Raw genomic sequence first — 22,833 nt, forward strand, 5'->3', positions numbered from 1 at the left:
AACGACAGGTGTTTTCTTTGATTTAACGAAGGCTTTTGACTGTGTTGACCACTAAATATTACTGCAGAAGTTGGACCATTATGGAGTAAGGGGAGTAGCTTACAATTGGTTCGCCTCTTACTTTAAGAACAGAAAGCAGAGGGTAATTCTCCGCAATATTGAGAGTGGTAGTGATGTTCAGTCCCAATGGGGCACTGTTAAGTGGGGCGTTCCCCAAGGGTCGGTGCTGGGGCCACTGCTGTTTCTTATTTATATAAATGATATGCCTTCTAGTATTACAGGTGATTCAAAAATATTTCTGTTTGCTGATGACACCAGCTTGATAGTGAAGGATCTTGTGTGTAATATTGAAACAGTAACAAATAATGTAGTTCATGAAATAAGTTCGTGGCTTGTGGAAAATAATTTGATGCTAAATCACAGTAAGACCCAGTTTTTACAGTTTCTAACTCACAATTCAGCAAGAACCGATATTTTGATCAGACAGAATAGGCATATTATAAGCGATACGGAACAGTTCAAGTTACTAGGCGTTCGGATAGATGGTAAGCTGTTGTGGAAAGTCCATGTCCAGGATCTTGTTCAGAAGCTAAATGCTGCTTTATTTACCATTAGAACAGTATCTGAAATAAGTGATACTTCAACACGAAAAGTAGTCTACTTCGCATATTTTCATACGCTTATGTCGTATGGTATTATTTTTTGGGGCAATTCTTCTGATTCAAAAAGGGTATTTTTGGCTCAAAAACGGGCTGTTCGAGCTATATGTGGTGTAAGTTCGAGAACCTCTTGTCGACCCCTATTCAAAAATCTGGGAATTCTGACATTGCTCTCACAGTATATATTTTCTTTAATGTCGTTTGTTGTTAGCAATATTAGCCTATTCCCAAGAGTTAGCAGCTTTCACTCAGTTAATACTAGGCAGAAATCAAATCTGCATGTAGAATGCACTCCCTTGACTCTTGTGCAGAAAGGAGTGCAGTATTCTGCTGCATCCATTTTCAATAAGCTACCACAAGAACTCAAAAATCTTAGCAGTAGCCCAAACTCTTTTAAGTCTAAAATGAAGAGTTTCCTCATGTCTCACTCCTTCTATTCTGTCGAGGAGCTCCTGGAAGAGCTAAACAATTAAGCAAATTCCAGTGTTACGTTGTTGATTTTCTTCATTTAAACTTACGACTTGTCACCTGAATATGTTTTTTTATATTTCATTTTATCTGTTTCTAATATCGCTCTTAAAATTTCATGTATTGACTCGTTCCATGATGATGGAGACTTCTCTTTAATTTGGTCCCACGGAACAATAAATAAATAAATAAATGAAATAAGATTTCTGTGACATATTAATAGTATTATGGAAGCATGAATGCTTCATTTTTACTCAACCTGCACACAAAATTATGAAAACGGCCAAATCTTGGTAGAAAAAGTTACAGAAGGGTAATTTTACGGAGATGTGAAGGTGCAGTTGCGACTGTCTTGCCACGGCCCCAGCATCACTTCGTTTCATATTAATTATCTTTCCACTTTTTGTTACGGGCTTTACTTATGTTGTGGAATATGGCAAAGACTTCTTTGGTCCAGCTGACATCTATCTCCGTAATGATAAAGACAGTGATTGCCACGTTTACTCAGTAGACATTGGTCAAAAATAAAGCAAACGCAAGTTCGAGAATGCCTTGTCGACGTCAAAACTGGCTGTATCAGGCGGGCCGAGGTGCGATTCCCGGTAGATATACTGGCCATACCGTGACCCTGCAGGCTGTTACAGTAATGCGTGCTTGAACCTAGTGTGTAAATGGTCGAGGTTCGTAAGACAGTGCGTGGTGACCACAGTCCGAGATGGTCGTTACCTTAGGGGCAACAGCGTAAATGACCATCTAGCCACATTGATCTGGCTGCCTGCATCACGGAGTGATACAGAAAACAAAGGCCCAATTTGACAGTTTATGGTGACGCTGGCGGCAATGTGTATTCCTGAACCCTACTTGAGTATCTGAGCAGAAACCTAATGTTTTGGAGCCGGTGGTACTGCCCATAATACAATATTGCAGGAGCCAACCCTCGAGTTGAGAAATGTGAATAAAACTGCCAGTGATTCCCCAAACTCGCGAGACATTTCACACAAAGATTACTTCGGCGGTAGAACTGGTCAGCAAAATTTCAGTCACGGTCCTCCATCAATCTTAGTTAATTTTTATCGGTTTACTTGTAAACCGTGTTGAGGGAGATGTCCAGTGAACCTATGGATTCCCTTTTTAATTACACGCCACTGCTATTAAAGACAAAAGCAGACTATCCTACAATAATGTCGATCTCATAATTTGTTATGAACAAGCTTTCGGTGTCAATGCGATCATCAGAAAATTTAATTACACACATCATGCAGTATGTAACCACATCGATGTCGACGAAACTGTAAACCTTAATCTTCCTTCCAGGTAACATCGGAAACAGCTTCTATCTGTACAAAGGCTGTTATTTCCCAAAGTATGTGACGATTTGAGGATAATGCATCTATACAAAAAAACGCTAATCACACCTTTCCTGTTTGATATGAGTATAAATTAAGTAATATTACACGAACGTATACTGAATATTTTAGATCTGCACGTATTATAAAGATATTATCTCAAGTTTCTGAACTATACACAAATTAGTAGGATGTCATGATCATATTGGAGTACACACAGAGAAGGCATATACGAGAGGCGTCCAGTAAGTAACGCAACACATTTTTTTCCTGAAAGCAGGTTTTCTTTTTATTCAGGATTCCAATGCACCATATTATTCCCCACTCCACTGAATACAAAACCCTCATTTTCAACTAATTTCCGTTCAATGCGATGGCCTGCCTGAAAGGTAGCGCGCTACTGGTCAAGGTCGGAGCCAACGCCTTGCTGCATCAGAAACCGTCTCATCATCCACGTACTGCAGCCGCGCAGACGGTTCTTCGTTGCTCCTTACGGTCTTTTGTTAGGTGGTGAGGACACCATCGGGCACACACCCTTGAGTACCTGACTGGTGGACGAGTATATCAGCACCAGCAACAGAGACGTCCAGTAGAGCACCGAGGTGTTTGATTGGGGTTCGTCTATCAGCACAAATGAGAGTGTCTGCACGTTCCAGCATTGTAGGAGTCACAGCTGTGTGTGCCAGCCGGCACGCTGGAGATCGGAGTCGTTTGCGCGGCCTTTTTGCGATGATGACAGGTCCTCGCCTAACGACACACCATGCTTTTATTCACTGGCAGGACTCCATACACCTCCTGCAAGCGTCTGCATATCTCCGATACTCTGTTTTTCCGGCAAAAGAAATTCAGTGACAGCTCTGTACTTGGAACGTACCTCCGTTAAGGACGCCATTTTGAAGCTTACTTGCAGGGCCGCCACAAGTCGGAACTTCATGAAACTATAGGAGCTGAACCTGGAATACTTCACGATGCACCAAAACAAATTTCACCCTTCTTCAACCGAAATTAGCCAAGAAAAAATGCGTTGTATTACTTATTTAACTTCGCTTATACAAATAAACATTGTTTTACATTCTGCTCTTTGTCGACCTAAAGGAAGATCTTACGAGACTGTAAGGACATGCGGGATGTTAGAAATTCTGAGAATAATTGTGATAGCGCAATTTACATATTAAATGGGAGGCGATGTTTGATGTAGTAGGTACGTAAAAATGAGGAGAGTAACATAAGGTAAGCATACATGGAAGACTCTAGTAAAGTATAACATATTGTGGCCGTAGTAGGTAGGCAAATCCCATAAAAAGGGTGTTTCAGGGGTTGTCTAACCATAAGGTGCTAGAGCAGCCGCCAGGCTGATTTGATGTTTTAAATTTCCAGCAGTTAAATAGTAACTTGCTCAAGAATGGTGCGTGGATGGCATCGAGGATGTTGGCGAAGTGGGGGGCTTTATTCACGCACATGTTAATGTTGCACTCCTGCGTGATCGCGCCACATGAGGCGGAAAACAGGAGGATTGAAAAACATAATTATCTTTTGCTGCTTCGGGTCGTATTCAAATTTCTTTGAAGGGTTTTGAACGACTCTAATAGTTTCAATGTGTACACTAAAGGAAACACTGCGTTTGCGCTGCGGTCCAAAGGGGCGTGATCACGTTCAATGGGGCTGCAGCCCCACAATGTCCTTAGAGATGAGTTGAAACGTCCAAGAGTGTCAGTAATGTGAAAAGTTGTCAATAAAGGGTTATTGTTGCTCATCGCACCGGGAATTATCGTTTTCAGCCACTAAATGTATGGGAATCAACGCCCTATTGAAAGGGGTTGTTTCGTTCACCTCGTTTATGCCACCCCGCGTGGGAGTTTCGTGTCGATTGTGAGGGGTGATATGACTGAAATGTTAGCCTCTGCCACCCAAAAGAAAAGCACATGATTTCAAAGCTAGGTGTAGCGCTTCCGATCTCCATCGCTGAGATGTCAAAAGAAGGGGTGGAATTTGGGTAAGAGAGATTCTTACGATCTTCTCATCCTGTGACACGTCCACGGTGTCGTTGTGAAAAACTGAGCTGAAATTTGGTGCCAGTGTGACATTGTTAACCCACCTTACAACTCACATAAACTTCCATGCTGTGGCCTTTCTTCTGTACGTGTCGACACCTCGCTGCCTGAAGCACCCCCGAGCCCGACGGTGACGTCGCAGGGCGACACCCTCTTTCAGCGTTACAAAGCAATTTTATAGGTACGTTTCAGCCAGTTTTCAAACTTACGCATTGCAATCGGAGGCAATTAACTGGGTTCCGAAAAATTACCCTTCGTTTCTGTGGCACAGTGTAGAAAGCCTATGTATATGTGAGTTAGGAGCTTGGGAAGTAAGGAACAGTGAAAGATATCAACTTTTATGCCTCAGATTGATTACGAGAGGTGAAAAACTAGAGTCTCAAGACGACACAACATCAGAAATGAATAAATCTGGCAACTGATGGAAGCGAAAGAGAGTGAGGGAGAAAATAATGCAAGCTATTGATTGAACGAGATTGCTATTATCTAGCCATTTCAAATGAAATGACAATGAAAAGGTGGCCAGAGGAGTTGTGGAAACCGATCCCAGAAGGGAACGGGATTGATTGATTGATTTGTGGGAGGGAACCAAGTAGCGACGTCATCGGTTCCGGCGGATTAGGTAAGTATGGGGAAGGAAATCGGCCGTGCCCTTTGAAAGGAACCATCCTGGCATTTGCCTGAAGGATTTGAGGGAATCACGGAAAAACTATACCCGGATGACCGGAGGTGTGTTTGAAACGTCGCCCTCCCGATTGCGAGTCCAATGTGCTAGCCACTGCGCCACCTCACTCAGTAGAGAAAGGGAAACGAGGTTGGCTGTGTACTAGACACCAAGGATAGTATGGACTGAATGCATACCATTGCCCATATGTGTGCCTAGTGCAGTCTTCTACTAGTCCATCTCTTCCTTCATTTCCTCTGTCATCATCTACTCCACCGCCCATTTCTCAGCGGCTCCTCCCCTCCACACACTCCTCCTTCTTCCCTGTCCATCTTTTCCTACCCCTCTCTCTCTATCCGCCTTCTCTTCCCCCTAACTGTGTCCACCTCTCCTTCCCCCTCTATGTCTATCCACATCCTCCTCAGCCCTTCCCCGTCTATGTTATCGCACTCACCTCGGTAAGAGGCAGGTGGCTCTTACCCCAACAGTATTTCATTCCAGATCGTAACTGATACATGTTTAAAATTTGGATGAAATAATTCAGGGGATTTAGGATGAGCATATTACCCATGTCTTTGCACATGTACCCACATGTCAAATACATTTCACATATAATATTCGTATATTTAACATACTTTACGCGTATTATTACACATATTTCACCTGTATCTGTAGCGAATTTCGCCCTGCAGTTTCATTTTGACGCAACTGAACGCTTATAATGTCTTATCTCCTGAAAAAAATGGTTCAAATGGGTCTGAGCACTATGGGACTTAACTGCTGAGGTCATCAGTCCCCTAGAACTTAGAACTACTTAAACCTAACTAACCTAGGTACATCACACACATCCATGCCCGAGGCAGGATTCGAACCTGCGACCGTAGCGGTCGCGCGGCTCCAGACTGTAGCGCCTAGAACCGCTCGGCCACTCCGGCCGGCTTATCTCCTGAACTATGTGTCATACAGCGATATAATTTGCTTGTATATACAGTGGTATATGTGAATACCGACTGCAAAATTGCAAAATGTGTCACGAATACAGTTAGCAGAAAATAAGAAATAAATTAAAACTTCATAAACAGCGAAAATGTAGTAAGCGATAAACTTATTTTCCTTTCATCATTTTGTGGGGGTTTCAGCGAGAAATGCCTTCGAAAAGTTTTGAAATTATGTATAAAGTCATTATGTGCTCACACAGTCAAATACTGGATGAATAAATTATGGATATTAGCACCACATGAACTACACGGCTTTTTTCACCCCCACCACTTTGATAGGTAAGTGGTTGTGACCCCAACAGCGATTCTTTCCAGACAGTGGTGATATGTATACCAAGTTCAGCTGAATTTGGTTCACCCATTTCTGTAATATGTATGGATGACATTGGTGACTTAAGTCACCTCCATGAAGGAGGTACACAAAATAGTGAGGATAAATTATAGCCTCTGCAGTCTGGTCGTGAAGCTGTCACCACACCCCACTGACCTTCCGTGACCTCGCCTGTGATTGGAGGGCTCTTCGGTATTGTGAGGGACGCACACGTGCTTATGAGCAGAGTACGGCAGCCGCAGGGCGGCAGACGTGCCCACGGCTCGCCGCTGTGCGTCCACCGCAAACGCAGGCGTGGCAGCACAGCAGCACGGCGGCCGTTTGCTCGGCTCGCAGCTCGTTAAGGCGGGCCTGGCAGCCGGCGGCGGCGGCAGTTTGCTCGCCACGACCGCCTTTGTCCTGCAGGTTCATCAAGTGAGCCCGCCTGCCCAGGGCGGGCGCTCGGTCCACACTCTGGGGCCGTCAGAGCACACCTGCTGCGCCAACAGCCGCCTCCGGCCAGCGCTATTACAAGCCTCCACTGCAACTTACAGAAAGACTGTGTTAAGGGCCGGCTTCCGCCACTTAAAACGAGGACGATTAGGACCTGTTGCAAGAAGTGGACAGTCTAGTCAGCACACAATATGGAATCAGAATGAACGAGAGAAAGGCGAAAGTAATATTGAGAAGCGGAAATAAAATTAGCGATAAATTTAACACCAAAATTGGGAACCACGAGAGAGACGAAATGAGGGGCTCCAGCTACATTGGGACAAAGGAAGCAAAACGGCGCACGATGAACGTAGTAAGGATGATATAAAAAGAAGCCTGACATAAGAAAAGAGAGCATTCTTCGTAACAAGAAGTCTACTAGTGTTGGTGAACAACTTTTTTGTGTCTGGTTATGAGTAAATGAAAATACGAAGGGATCTCAGTGACTAATGCTACACTTTTGTTCTGAAAAACGCTGAAGCACTTCCTTCAGTTTCCTGAGGATGACACAGTACACTTCAGAGTTGGTCGTTCCACCATGAGGAAGAAAATCAAACATAATATAGTCTTCATAGTCCCAGAAGATAGTCGCCATGACTTTATCAGCTGACGGTGCAGCTACGAATTTTTTTTTTTTTTTTTTAATTCTCGAGGAGAGGTGGTGTGATGCCACTTCCTGGACTGGATTCGAGGTGATGACACACATTTCAACACAAGTGACGATGTTCGACAAAAAATTGTCACACTCAACCTCGTAATGCACAAGGAATTTCCCAACCTATGATCCTGCGTTCCTCTTAGTGGTCTTCTGGTAGGTGACGAGGTTCAAAATGGTTCAAATGGCTCTGAGCACTATGCGACTTAACTTCTGAGGTCATCAGTTGCCTAGAACTTAGAACTAAGTAAACCTAACCAACCTAAGGACATCACACACATCCATGCCCGAGGCAGGATTCGAACCTGCGACCGTAGCGGTGGCTCGGCTCCAGACTGTAGAGCCTAGGACCGCACGACCACTCCGGCCGGCAGGTGACGAGGAATCCAATGAGCGGACGCCTTTGAATGCGCCAACTGATGGACGAGTGTGTTAACACTGCCAACAGAGACATCCGGTTGTCCAGCGAGGTGTCTGATTGTGATTCGTCGATCACTTCGAATGAGAGTGTCCGCACCTTCCAATATTGCGGGAGTCACAGCTGTTTGCGGCCGTTCGGCACGCACGAAATTGGTCAAATTTGCGCGACCTTGTTGCCATGATGACAGATGTCTCGCCAAACGACTCACAGTACTTTCGTTCACTGCCAGGTCTCCATGAACATTTTGGAAGCTCCTATGAGTATCTGTGGTGCTTCGGTCTACCGTCAAAAGAAACCTAATAACAGCTCTCTGCTTGGAACGCATCCACGTTACAGGCGCCATTTTGAAGGTTATGTATAGTGCAGCCAACTGTCGGAGCCTCATGGAACTATAGGATCTGAGACAGGAGTATCACGATGTCCCACAACAAATTCTGCAATTCTTTCAGCCAAATTAGCTGTGAAAAAAGGTGTTGCATTACTTATTGAACGTCCCTTGTATGTCTTTGCAAAGACCCTGAAGAGCTCTCCTTTCCACGTAGCCAAGAAAGAATTTATAACGCAATCTTACAGTAATACAGACAACATATACGAGAATAGTAAATACTTACTTTGGGCAACGAAAGGACTTCTGGGCGTAAATGTATATTTAAGTGAATTTTTAATTTCACTACTTCTACCAAATTCATTATCCGATTTGGAAAAAGTACATGTGATTCACCTTGTAGATGAACCGTGAGTAACAAGCAAACGAAGCTCCATCTGATAACCTAACACCTTCCTTTCTGAAAACCTGGAGTATACAGGTCCAAGGTAATAATGTCGAACAGCCTGATATTTCAAAATCTCCATGCCGTGAACTACTTTCTGACCTGTAAAGCATGTAAGGAATAACAAAACTTACAGATGATTACTGTTCTTAAAAAGTTTATACTGATTGCAGTTGTATCTCATCTCCACTAGCATTCCTGCTGAAAGCAGAGAAAGTTATAAGATTCATATTTTAAGTTAAATGCAAGTTGCAAAAAACATACATTACCACACGAGTAATTGAATTCGTAAACGTTAATTCATCTCTTGGACAGGAGCTTCGGTTCAGTTGGAAATTATTTAGACTCAAACCATAATCATTGACGCAAGAAAGAAAACAGTTGTTTGCAAGTGAAACGCATGTACAATGGACCATCCCATAAGAAAGATCTGAACAATAACAAAAATTCTAGATATGTTACAAAACGGTGGAAGCGTTTAACCCTTTAACAACCATTTTCCTAAATTGTCATGTTACTCATAATTTTGAAAAGAATTATAAAAATTTACCTATGGCTTTGTTTTAAAGTGTCGCTTCACATTCCCTCCTACAGAGGCCTTGCAAGCCTGAGTGGCTAGATGTGGAGATAGGAAAACTCGTTCATCTTTCGGAATTAGTCCATTGGAGATCGTTCCTTTTTCGGAAAAGTTCATTTTTACTCGTTTAACGTTTCTTTTTTATCTGCTTGTGCATTTTACATGGATTTTAGATAAATTCTCAGAAAAAATATCGATAATGCAGAATTGAAATGAAAAGAATAATCGTATGGCATTGATAGCCGATAGTCACCATCTGGTTCTCTCACAAAATTTTAACTCTTTCCATTGGACGCCACGTTGGATGATTTCTGTGTCAGTGATAATGAAGACAGCGCAACACTTAGTCTCCAACCTGAGAAAATCTCCAACCCGGCCGCGAATCGAACCTCGGCCCGTTGCATGACAATCAGAAGTGCTGGCCACTCAGCTAAGGGGTGGATTGCACAAGATATTACTTCTGGATGATAATTTCATTCCTTGTCTCATGTAGACAAGTTGTTTACTTGTATAGGGGTCCTTAGAAAGTACTGCGTCAATAGTCTGACGTGATGGGCTAGTGACCGCAAGACAGGTAGAGAGAGGCCAGGATTACCCGCACACAAGTACGGATTTCGGAACCTGTTTATGCCGCAGTGCAGACCACCACAGCTATCATCCAACTTTTGACGCAAGTTCGAAATTGTAGCAAGTACAGTGTCTTCGCTTTCCGTTCGTTTACAAAAAATAATTATATACTTGTGTCTGCTCTACTAGTATGAAATAACTGAATATAAACTACCATCTGTAACTTCTACATTAAGAGTTTTCTTTTACAGGGTGTGGGCGTGCAAATTAACTGCACATCAATGTGTCATACTGTCTGTGTGGAAAGTGAAGATTTATTTGGAAAAATCACGAATTCCAACACAGGAGCAGAGAAATTACGTACTAAAATTAGAAGATTTGTATCAGCAACGAGTGAACCTGCATAAATATGCATGGGTATTGTCTAAACTTCCTGTGTTAAAAGAAGTAAGACTTCGTATATTTTCGAAAAGTTATTGACATAAGACACATCATTGCTTTGAAGATCTTTACAGTTGAAAAATGTTGCCAGTTTATGCTCAGTCACCAGCTGAAAGCGGCGACAAACTTCATGCATGGAATCTACCATGAGCTATTTGCGAAACAGAACTTTGGAGCGAACGCAGGTAGCCATTAACAGAGGAAACGAATGTGAAATTTAATAATTCATTTAATGCCGGTACGTATTATTGAACATAAAATAGAAATTTTACTCTCAAATATATCAGAAATAAAAGAAAATTAAAGTTCACTACTAGTTCAAGGCTGATAATTTTACAGGTATTTCGATCATTTAACGGAAATGGTCAGCAAAAAGTTGTCCATGGCTCTTTAGTCCATCATTACTTTCTTTCACGACAGCGTATAATGCGACTACTTTTAGAGATGCATGTGTTTTGATTGAAAATATTTTGGAAAAAGGTATTGCATTTACCTTGGAGGTATAAGATGTATGAGATAATTATACTGACAGTTTTTAAATTAACTGAAAACTTTCCTCTCGAAGAACCATCTCATGGACTACCTATCCCTGCTCCAAGAGGATCCATTATGCTAAGTGGACAGTGAAATCCATAGATGTATAGAGATAGTTTATGTTCAGTGATAAAGCAGGATTACAATCACAAGAAAGGACTGCAGTTTGTTCAGTTCGTATTTGCCCCAACAGAATGTAAGTCAAAGCATAATCTTGTGCCGCTTCAGAGTCCAAAGCAACGTATTTGGATTTGAATTCCTTCAAAACTTTATATGTTATGTCAGATCGTCCATAGTGATAATTCGCATGTTACTTTTACAAAAACTGTTAAGTTATTTACGTTTCTTGTCTCCTGTTTTGTCGCCTTAATCTCCTGAATCAAAAATGAAAATAGTCACTACATTCAGACGTTAAGGAAGACCAACAGACCAAAAATATAGGATTTCAGGTAGGAATCAATCAGATTTCAAAAATTATGACTAATGTGACTGAACAGTTGCTATCTAATAAAATAAGAGTATCTTTACACAGATTTCATTCGAGTAACAAGTTCCTTAAGACGGATTCTCACAGTGGCATGAAAAGAAAGATGCCATCAACGCTTTACACCTAATTACTAAAGTAAAGTTTGAAAATTATGCGGTTCAGTGAGGCTTCAAGTTCATGAGAGAGACTGGATTGAAGAACAAGTGTGCTTGAACAAGAAAATAAGATAAACAAAAAAAAGAGGAATTTCTCGTCAGGTGGTCCTCACAAAATAATTAGTACGTCTATAGGTTGTATTATTAAAGTAAATGCAGCAATACAGCACTAATAATTATGTCGAAAGTAAAATATGTTTCGATAGAAAACTACTTAACAATATTTTTGAGATAAAATGTAAATACGATTTTGTGCTATTCTACGATATTTCATACAGTGGAGAAGCGTCGCTTCCCATTTTCCCACTGAGCCGAAATCATGCACAATTCATTTCTTTTAGAGCGGGGAAACTAATCTAAGAGGTGCCACAAAGAACAAACCAAATTTGAATCATAAGAGCCTCGGTAGCTGCATGTTTCATCATTCGCAGAAATGCAAAAATCACAAATTTTATGTAAACTTTCTTACTATAATTGAAAAATTAATAAAAGCCATCTTAAAAATTCGTCGTTAAATCAAGCAGATAAAACTACGAATAAAATAAAGCAATGGCGCCGCGTTCAATTTGTCAGTCAAATAAATAACTCCGTTGTGATAAATATGTGTTCCACAACTGATCAAATCTACGAAGAGATATGCACATTTCCCATTTTGTTGGCTGAAAAATATGTATGTAGTCCATACAACTTTATTTTTATGTAAGTTACGTAATTATAAAGAAGATGAACTGGAACGATTGACTACACGAAAATGAACGAAACCGGCCGAACCAGACTGAGGCGAAAACGAGGAACGTAGGAACTAGACCGAGGACTGAGACCGAAACTGGCCGAAGTGAATAGTGAACGACCGTTTCTGAGAAAAGAGACAGAGCGCGACCGCAGTGAACTATGAGTGACCGTAGCTTAGAAGTCGTTCCTCGGTCATTTCGTTCGCTTTAGTAAACCGTTCCTTTCGAACCATGCGTTCATACACGACCCTTCTCTAGTTATAAGCAATTTTCAAGCAACTAGACGACTTTCTGCGCTGCGCCTATTACGTCATTTGCTATTGATGACGCGTATTGTTATTCTTTCAGTGTTCAAAACTCTTCCTTGTAATAAGCACACGAGTGTTCAAAAGTCTTCATTGTAATAAGCACACGTTTATTTTGATGCGTTATTTCAGAACTGTTATCTGTCCTCTAAATTTAAAATGTTACAAAGAAGAGAACTATCAGATGAGTTACGGGAAATGTTGGACCAATTTTCTTATTCTAGAAACCCACCTAGCGAATTTGAATTTCCCAGTGATGATGATAATGAGGTAGACGTCGCTGAAAACTCAGAGTAGTACGAGGATTAGTGCGATGACTATGATCAAGAAGAAACCCTTTGCAATGAAGGAGAAGAACGAGGAAGCATGGGCTACAACCTCTTAAGCTGAAATCTCCTGTAGGCGGAGTGAAAAGAATGTGTTGAAGGAAGATCAGGGACCTACAATGTATACGATTAAGAACTGTGATAATGATGGTTTTTTTATGCTGTTCTTCTGCATGCCGCTCAACTGATGAAGTGTGTTTGTGGGCCACCAAGGAAGGCCGCATTGTACACAGGGACTGGGTGGATATAGGTTAGCACGAAATGATTTCTTGTTGTTCCGGCTCCTGGTTTGTAAAAGTCAAGAAAACTCTTCGTTAAAATTGTGTCTCGCAACAGCTTCCAAGCTTTTCTGAGGATGTTGGGCTTTGATAGTGCAGCAGGCCAACGTGAACACATGTCAAGTGACAAACTGTAACCTACCAGAGAAATTTTTGAAATGGAGAAACTACATTGATGTATGGCTGCATTCCGGGATAGTGCATGATCGTGGATGAACAGCTGGTCATATTTCGAGATCGCTGTCGATTTCGACAATATATGCCACCGAAGCATGGTAGAGGAACAAAGTTCTTGGCAATTTTTGAGAGTGCAACAAGCTACTGCCGGAAGATTAAAGTATATTTAGGGAGGGAGGAAGAAACCAGTGCGAAGCGACTTTGAGAGATTCTTGTGAAACCCCTGCTGACTGAACATGAAATGTTTTGACATAGTATCATGTGTGATAATTTTTATACATCTCTCGATTTAACTAATATTTTGCTGTCAATCGATCTGACACTAATCGATATTATCCGACAAACCAAATATGAACTGCCTTTTACTTCATCTAAGAGACGTGAAGTGCACTCTGCATTATTTGGTGTTCAATCAGATGTGATAAGAGCCTCTTATGTTCCTAAGATGAATGAAGTTGTTGCCGTCCTTAGCTCTCCTCATGGCCAACCAATGATATCAGCACCAGAAATAAACAACTCTGGAGTTATAATGACATACAAAGCCGCTAAAGGTGGCGTTGACACCATGTACAAGATGATGCAATGCTACAGTGTGAAGACAGAAACAGGCGCTGGCCGTTGGTGGTTTTCTTCCACACGATAGACGTATGCACAGTGAATGAATACATAATTTGGATGATAAAAAAATAAGACGTCAGACTTTCATCATCAGTTTGCGAAAGCAACCATCAGCGATACAAAAAGTCAATGAATTCATTAGTAGCAACGAATCCATGGAGGGCCGTGAAAGCTCTGGCTGAGAAAAGGAGAAGATGTGCATACTACGTAGAGAAGACTTGTTTAAAAGTCAAATTATTTGTTAGAAGTAAACCGTACCTGTGTGTTCGGAACATTCTGCTGTTATCTGTGGACCTTGCGAAAATTTGCAGGAAGAATTACGTTAAAAAACACTTGCTACAGAATAAGAATGCAGTACATAACCTTAAAAAGGCATCAGGCATTAAAGTTTAAAAAAATACTTTAAAAGTATTTATATCTCAAATGTTCAGTTATGGTTCACATCATAAGTAGTCAAAACAGTGCCAGTGTCAACAAAACAGGGCTGAAAGAGCCGATTTTAAAATAACATTATACAGATTTCCTGGTAAGCATATGTTTAAATAAACGGGAGTGTGAGAAACTCAACAAGCCTACCATTCGGATACATTAATGAAAAGTCGATACTGCATAATGTGCATCGAAAGAAAACCACCTCATTGAACAATTAACGTTAACCATGAACTCAAGTTAGGTACATTAACTCTTTTGTTGACAGTGTGTTCTGTCCAGAAAACGAAATATATGTCAATATGTTCTCTTTGGGAATTTTAATCAATAAAACTGCTCAATTCATCATGTATTTCTAACGCCACCATGTGTTATAGAATGATAAATATTCACACTTAAGATCTGAATCACGAGCACAAAATTATACATAGTAGTTTCACTGGTAACTTTGAAAAAATCTGCGTAAAGTTATCAATTCCAACTTCTGTTAGAGAAAATATGACCTCACGAGGAAGATAGTTTCCAAAGAACTGATGTTCGCAATCAACTGTAGACCATGCAAGTAAGTCCATATTTGCAACAACTGTACCCAGAGTCAGATTCACGACCTGCATGAAATGCTTGTTCAAGTATACCAACCTACCCTACCTGCTGCATCTGTACTAGATGTTTCACCCTGTGGTCAACTTTACACTCTTTTACCCAGACCACCATCAAGTACTACATAAACGGTTGAGGCAGTTGAAATAGTAGCTATGTCATCTGCTTGAAAGTCTCCTCCAAATTCTGAATCTTCTGCGTGCTACGCCACTTCCATGACGTCATTCTTATAAATCTAAAATAAACATTCACGATTTCAGTATGATCCCCTTCACTATAAAAACCAACCAAATATGAGTAAATAATAAGCATATTACATTCAAGTGCCTGTGTAAACTATTTTTGTGATGTTGCATATTTTCAGTAATCATCCCACATGTGTAGTTCCAGCGGAAATAATTTATATTAACTCAGTGGCTAACATTTTAGAAATAGTTTGTGAAACAATATTAACTGCAACGTTCAATCTTCACTAGCCGAAGAATTGAGAATATAGAACCAGTAAAATTTGATGTAAGTAGGACTGAAATTACGAAAATCCATTTGCTTGTATGTACTGCGAGGAAGAAAGCTAGCTGCAAATATGCTTACAAACGACTGTCGTATTGATTTTATATTGTATAATACGGCGAATGATATTGTGAACTTAACATACCGCCCTTCATATCATAAGACACCGGAAGAGAAAATTCTTAGATGACTGTTCTAAGCTGGATTAAAACTATCTCTAGAAGACGAGTGTCTCAAAGACCATTGATAAATTCATACAAATATTAACCTATCTGCTGATATCTCAAGACTATCAACTTATAAACGCGTATATGGTATTCATGCATATCAGAGAGTCTGTTGTCAATATATCAATACCAATAAAATCGATGATTCGTACTAATTAAAGTAATAAAAGGCACTTAAGGTCAGTGGCATATGTATATTTACCATTCTCACTTAAAGGGTTGAAGATCCGGAAATGCTGCAGTACTGCGCCAAGCTGCACGATGCAAGACACAATCTCACAGTATTTCATAATTCGTAGAACGAGAATGAGCATCAGAGAACAACTTCAGAGCAGCTACACCAGTTGTCCACTGCTACGCAAAATCATCGGAACAACAGCCAGAGACAATCGCAGAAGACCATTCAGAAAGTCAGACAGACTCATAATGTTTTGTGTGGTACAAGCCAGCGCAAACGCAACGAGCATGCAGCTGCAACGGCTTGCTGCTGACTCTCACTTCAATTCGCTAAAGTATCTCTCTTCAGACATGTCTCCTCAACTAGTCAAAGACTGTGATACCTTCAGTAATTGATCACTTGGTACACAACATCTTAGCAATAGGTTTGAGATTCAAAATATATGGAAGGAAGAACCGATTTGGAAGTTTAAAAGCCGGCCGGAGTGGCCGTACGTTTCTAGGCGCTGCAGTCTGGAGCCGAGCGACCGTTGCGGTCACAGGTTCGAATCCTGCCTCCGGCATGGATGTGTGTGATGTCCTTAGGTTAGTTAGGTTTAATTAGTTCTAAGTTCTAGGCGACTGATGACCTCCGAAGTTAAGTCACATAGTGCTCAGAGCCATTTGAACCATTTTGAAGTTGAAAATATGGCAAGCAATTTTCACTACTACCAAAAGTTGGCTTCAGTTCTAGGAATAAGTTTCTGAGCACATTCTTATGTTGAAGTGAATCATGGACTGTGGTAAAACAGGAAAAGAAAAAAATCGAAACGTTTCACTTTCACTGTAGAAGGATATTGAAAACTGAAATAGTTTACTTCAGAGTCTTGGAGAAACCATTGACAAGAAGAAATAAGATCATGATAACTCGTGCATTAAGATATCAGGAATATTTTACATTTTGTTTCATGGAGATATAGACGTTTAAAACTGTAGGAGTTTAAAACTGCAGGTTGAAAAACTTCCAACTAATGAGCACATTCGGAGCAAGTCTTAGTTTAACGTGAAACTAAAAGGAGAGAAAGTCTTGCTGGGCTGCATCAAACTGGCAGGAGACTGATAGTCCAAAAAATAAGTATTAAGCATGTAACTACCGTTCTTCAACTAAAATGTCATAGAATAGAAATATAGAAAAAAGAAAATATTAATTCTAAGGTAGAAATCTAAGTAACTGTTCAGAGTGATAGTACAGAAAATCTGGAAGAACAAATGAACGGATTGCACCCGTTGTCAGCCAAAATTTCTAGTAATTCTTTGGTAGAATGGTATTTCGTGTGCAGAGAAAAGTATTTGTCAGGCACTATTACAAGACCAGGGGGAGAGGGGGGGGGGGGAGGGGTTGAAGAACCTCCACACCTCCCACTAAGTGACTATTGCAGTAAAATCTTTCATATTTTTGCATGTATTAATTTTCATATTTATCAGACAGCTTTCGGAAAATAATTTAACACGAAAGCTAAGAGTCTCTAAATTTTAGAGGATAGAATTTTACAAGCTATCTGAAACACAGGATACTTCTCAGTTTCTTGTTGACATCGTGTCACGTGAAGAACATTCAAGTTACGTTCACAGACTTACTATACCGACTGCTGACAATAAATCCGTCAGAGTTCGAGATCACACAGGTAGCACTCGCAAATCACAGATGGTAGCAAAGGGGACGACAGTTCTCCACTCCCTCTTTCCCCCCACCCTTCCCATTACACACACACACACAAACACACAGCAGTAAAAAAGTAATAGAAGGACGATCGTCCCAAATGAATGCGGAAATTATGGTCGAAACGGCATTTCTTTGGTATAAGCGATACCATAGCCATAGTTTGCTGACCTGTGTTTCTAAGTGGAGTACTGAAAATGATGAAAGGACAGTTCAATTGTATATTGTCTAAATATTTATGCTACCCAGGTTTTAAAAGTCTGTTGTTATTAGAATCCTCTTAAATCCGTTTTTCACGAAACTACATCTCAGATTTTATGATGAATACTTTTTAAATACTCCTATGAATTGGTAATTTCCTCGTAGTTAGGAAAAGAGCATTCTTTTACTGCTGTAAAAAAAATTATTGCTGTGGGAATTCGTGTCACATTAGAAGTGGGAGTGCCGGAAGCTATGGCAGGCGACAGGGCAGGAGGAAGAGACAGCATAGAGAAAAATGAAATAAAATGAGCCAAATCTTAGCTCGTCACTTGCATATAATATATTTCTTAATATTTTACACTCAGTCATATATAGAACATAATAACAATCACTACCTCTTTAAATCATACATTGGACAGCTATAGATACTACAGTAGCAACTGAAAAAAATCAGCATTACATAAATAAAATGTGTAAAACTTCCGCCAGTTATAATTTTAAGTAACGTAAACAATGAATGAAAACTTACGCGTTTCAGACCTAACTCGATAGACTGCATTTCCTAAACACGGTGTGTCCTGCTAAGTGTAAGAACAAAGGCTGATAATGAAATACGTAACATAAATACGCATAAAAGTTAGAGTGAATAATTAACAAACAACTCAGTGCTCTGGGCATCCGCAGCTATGGTCATACATCCTGTAAAGAAGAACACCGCATACCGATGTGTGATAAACTTTAACGGGATAAAACTGGTTTCGTGGCCTATACCCACATCTTCAGGTGTACATCCTCACTTTAACCAATGCATAATTCCAATTCTATAGTCGAAAGTGTGTCCTGTTAGGCTCCCGATGCAGTCCATTACAAACAGCTCCGTGTTCCGGGCGTCATACAGCTGCACGAGGTGTTCTTCTTGCACGATCTATTGCCACAGGTGTAGATGCCTGGGGCACAGTGTTGTTTGTAATTGATTGCCTTACGAGGTTAAGAGGGGATACTTTCGACTATTTAACTGGAGTGAAAGATTGGTTAAAGTGAAAATGTACACCTGAGGATGTGTTTATAAGCCACGAAACGTGTCACGTCCCATTAAACGTTGCCATACGGCTGTATGGGGTATTCGTCTTGCGACACAGTGAATCAAACCTTCTTGTAGAAATACTGCACTGCCTGTACGTTGGCGGGGAAATACCAAATAACAACAAACATGTTTTGCATGTTTCAATAACTATAGAGGTGAAGTTCTATGCTTGACTGACTACATTTTAATGTACCTCAGCCGCACTATGTAATCCAGTTGCCAGTATTTCCTTCTGAAGAAACCATCGTAAAAGGGTTTCAATAAACCTTCCATTTTGCAACTGGCTGGTTGTTTACTGTTTCTACAACAAGATTTCATACTGCGGTTGGTGCTCCACTCATGTACCAAATTTTAAAACGTGAATTAAATTTTAAAACAAAACTGCTTTTAAGCCGTCACACTTGGCTTGTAACTTTGTTGTGTATGCCTCTTTCACTGAATATTAAATGCCAGACTGGTGGTACAGTACCTGCACACTTTTACAAATGGTTACTCCATTGCAACATCGTATATATTTCCTGTTGACTCCTTGACATCCTGACGTTGCCCCTTGCATTAAATAAGATAACACTTTGCTCTCCAACTGCCTCCCGTGAAGTAAGCCAACAAACCATTTCTTTTTTTTCATTTTCACTTTGTATTAGTTATAAATAAAACTGCAACAATTTTGCAGGTTTTAAGTTTGTAATGCCGACATTTACTTTTCTTATTGCATAATCTGAAGATGGTCTGTGCATATACGAAAACTGTAATGATCTTAACAATCTTATGATTGTGTCTAAAATAGAAAGAACTTACGTTTTCAGGTAAATGTGAAAAGCTGTAAGTGAGGTAAATCTCAACCAGTAGTCTCTACAGCAGTCGAGGGAAAGGATTACGAGAGAATGTTCTTTTCAAGGCAAACCGACCCTAGATTTGCCTCAAGCTATTAAAGGCAACAACAGTAAACATACATCTTGTTTACTGCAGGTGGTTTAAAGCTCTATTCTTCATAAAGATAGTCCAATGCGGCAACCGCTCTACAATCTGTAGGGCTACCGGATTACCCTTAAGAGTCAGAGGGCACGACATGGAAACAGTATTAAGAAGGGAGAGAGACATTTTTGTAACGTATTCCCTATGTTATTCAGTCTGTATATTGAGTTACCAGCGAAGGAAACAAAGGACAAAATTGGAAATGGAACTAAGATTCAGGGAGAATCAATAAAAATTTTGCCGTTTTCAGATTACTCTGGAAGTTTTGACAAAGACTGTATAGGACTCGCAAGAGCAGATAAACGAAATGCATACTGTTTTCAAAACAAATTATAAGATGCATACCAACAAAAGTACTACGGGTTTAATATGTGCTCTCGTTTTCCTCTTTAAAATGCCATAGAAGTAATTCTCCTGCAACGTGATCTAGATTGTAAGTTTAATGGTTATTTTGATACTTTGCTTCTGTGCCGAACCAAGTGTATCGCAGGTTAGTTAAGTGTTTCACAAGCAGATTTGTTGCTTCATGATGTCTCCTTTTCTCTTCAGAATGCTAAAAAATAGTTTTTCTTGCTACTTTCATATAGTTTTGTGTTTAATTGTTGAGTTTTACTATGTGTTCTTTGTATGATGAACCATTTTGGATTTAGCTCAGTTAGACGTTCCACAGGTGGAATGAGTGCCTTCATAGTGTTTAATTTTCCTTTTAAGATACAACCAAAATCGTTAGCTTGTCGTTTTGATATATGTTTCTAAATTGATTGTTCGATCTCGGCACATTTTTTACACTGTGGTGAACCACGTGTGTGTGGAGCAGTTAGAACCTAGTCAAATTTAAGGAGTATTTCCATAGGGTCCCTTCTTCTGTCATAAATAGTACTGACGAGATTTAGCCTGACATTCGAGTACGAATAACAAGGTTAACTGATCCATTTCAGAGTGCCTGCTTTTTAAGTTCACGTGGATTACATCACATGAGACTTAAGTGATGATACTATGGTATGAAATAAATGTAAATTAGAATTCGACGATGAGTTATCAACGTCCATGTTGAATGAGCGTAACTATTGTGTATGAAGTAATGTTCTCTTTTTTGTAACGGTTCTTTGCCTAGTATTAAAATACTTAATAATTTCTCCGATCAACGGCGCTTAATTGAGAACCTCTGCATGTTTCTCTACCTCAACCTATCCTTGTGCGTTTGGAGCGCGTGTTTGTCTTCATTGCAGAAACGCCTTAACAAATCTGTATTTGCAGTTCGAGTGTTAGCAGGCAAGGGCGACATAAAAATGAAAAATCCTGCATACTTCGCCTGCTTTCATTCCATAATGTCATATGGTATAATAATTTGGGGTAACTCTTCAAGTCAAACAAAAGTTTTCAGAGTCCAAAAACGTGTAATACGTATTATTTGTGGAGTAAATTCACGGACGTAATGTAGAAACCTCTTCATAGAACTGGGTATACTAACTACTGCCTCTCAGTATATTTACTCCTTAATGAAATTTGTCCTAAATAATATATCTCTTTTTCCAACAAACAGCTCAGTTCATACATACAATACCAGGAACAAAAATGATCTCCACAAGGACTTAAAAGCACTTACTTTAGTTCAAAAAGGGGTCCACTACTCAGGAACACTCATCTTCAATAATTTGCCAGCAAGAATAAAAAATTTAGTTAGGGGCAGATGTGGACTCTGACCACAATCTATTGGTTATGACCTGTAGATTAAAACTGAAGAAACTGCAAAAAGGTGGGAATTTAAGGAGATGGGACCTGGATAAACTAAAAGAACCGGAGGTTGTACAGAGATTCAGGGAGAGCATAAGGGAGCAATTGACAGGAATGGGGGAAATAAAAACAGTAGAAGAAGAATGGGTAGCTTTGAGGGATGAAGTAGTGAAGGCAGCAGAGGATCAAGTAGGTAAAAAGACGAGGGCTAGTAGAAATCCTTGGGTAACAGAAGAAATATTGAATTTAATTGATGAAAGGAGAAAATATAAAAATGCAGTAAGTGAAACAGGCAAAAAGGAATACAAACATCTCAAAAATGAGATCGACAGGAAGTGCAAAATGGCTAAGCAGGGATGGCTAGAGGACAAATGTAAGGATGTAGAGGCCTATCTCACTAGGGGTAAGATAGATACTGCCTACAGGAAAATTAAAGAGACCTTTGGAGATAAGAGAAGGACTTGTATGAATATCAAGAGCTCAGATGGAAACCCACTTCTAAGCAAACAAGGGAAAGCAGAAAGGTGGAAGGAGTATATAGAGGGTCTATACAAGGGCGATGTGCTTGAGGACAATATTATGGAAATGGAAGAGGATGTAGATGAAGATGAAATGGGAGATACGATACTGCGTGAAGAGTTTGACAGAGCACTGAAAGACCTGAGTCGAAACAAGGCCCCCGGAGTAGACAATATTCCATTGGAACTACTGACGGCCGTGGGAGAGCCAGTCATGACAAAACTCTACCATCTGGTGAGCAAGATGTATGAAACAGGCGAAATACCCTCAGACTTCAAGAAGAATATAATAATTCCAATCCCAAAGAAAGTAGGTGTTGACAGATGTGAAAATTACCGAACTATCAGCTTAATAAGTCACAGCTGCAAAATACTAACACGAATTCTTTACAGACGAATGGAAAAACTAGTAGAAGCCAACCTCGGGGAAGATCAGTTTGGATTCCGTAGAAACACTGGAACACGTGAGGCAATACTGACCTTACGACTTATCTTAGAAGAAAGATTAAGGAAAGGCAAACCTACGTTTCTAGCATTTGTAGACTTAGAGAAAGCTTTTGACAATGTTGACTGGAATACTCTCTTTCAAATTCTAAAGGTGGCAGGGGTAAAATACAGGGAGCGAAAGGCTATTTACAATTTGTACAGA

The 22,833-nt window shown here is 40.2% G+C and overlaps 1 pseudogene; it reads left to right on the forward strand.

The window, feature by feature from the left end:
- Positions 1 to 2,669: 2,669 nt before the first annotated feature.
- Positions 2,670 to 22,833, forward strand: part of LOC124805596 — a 79,024-nt pseudogene continuing 58,860 nt past the window's right edge.

The sequence above is a fragment of the Schistocerca piceifrons genome, chromosome 7 (genome assembly GCF_021461385.2).
Source record: "Schistocerca piceifrons isolate TAMUIC-IGC-003096 chromosome 7, iqSchPice1.1, whole genome shotgun sequence".
NCBI lineage: Eukaryota > Metazoa > Arthropoda > Insecta > Orthoptera > Acrididae > Schistocerca > Schistocerca piceifrons.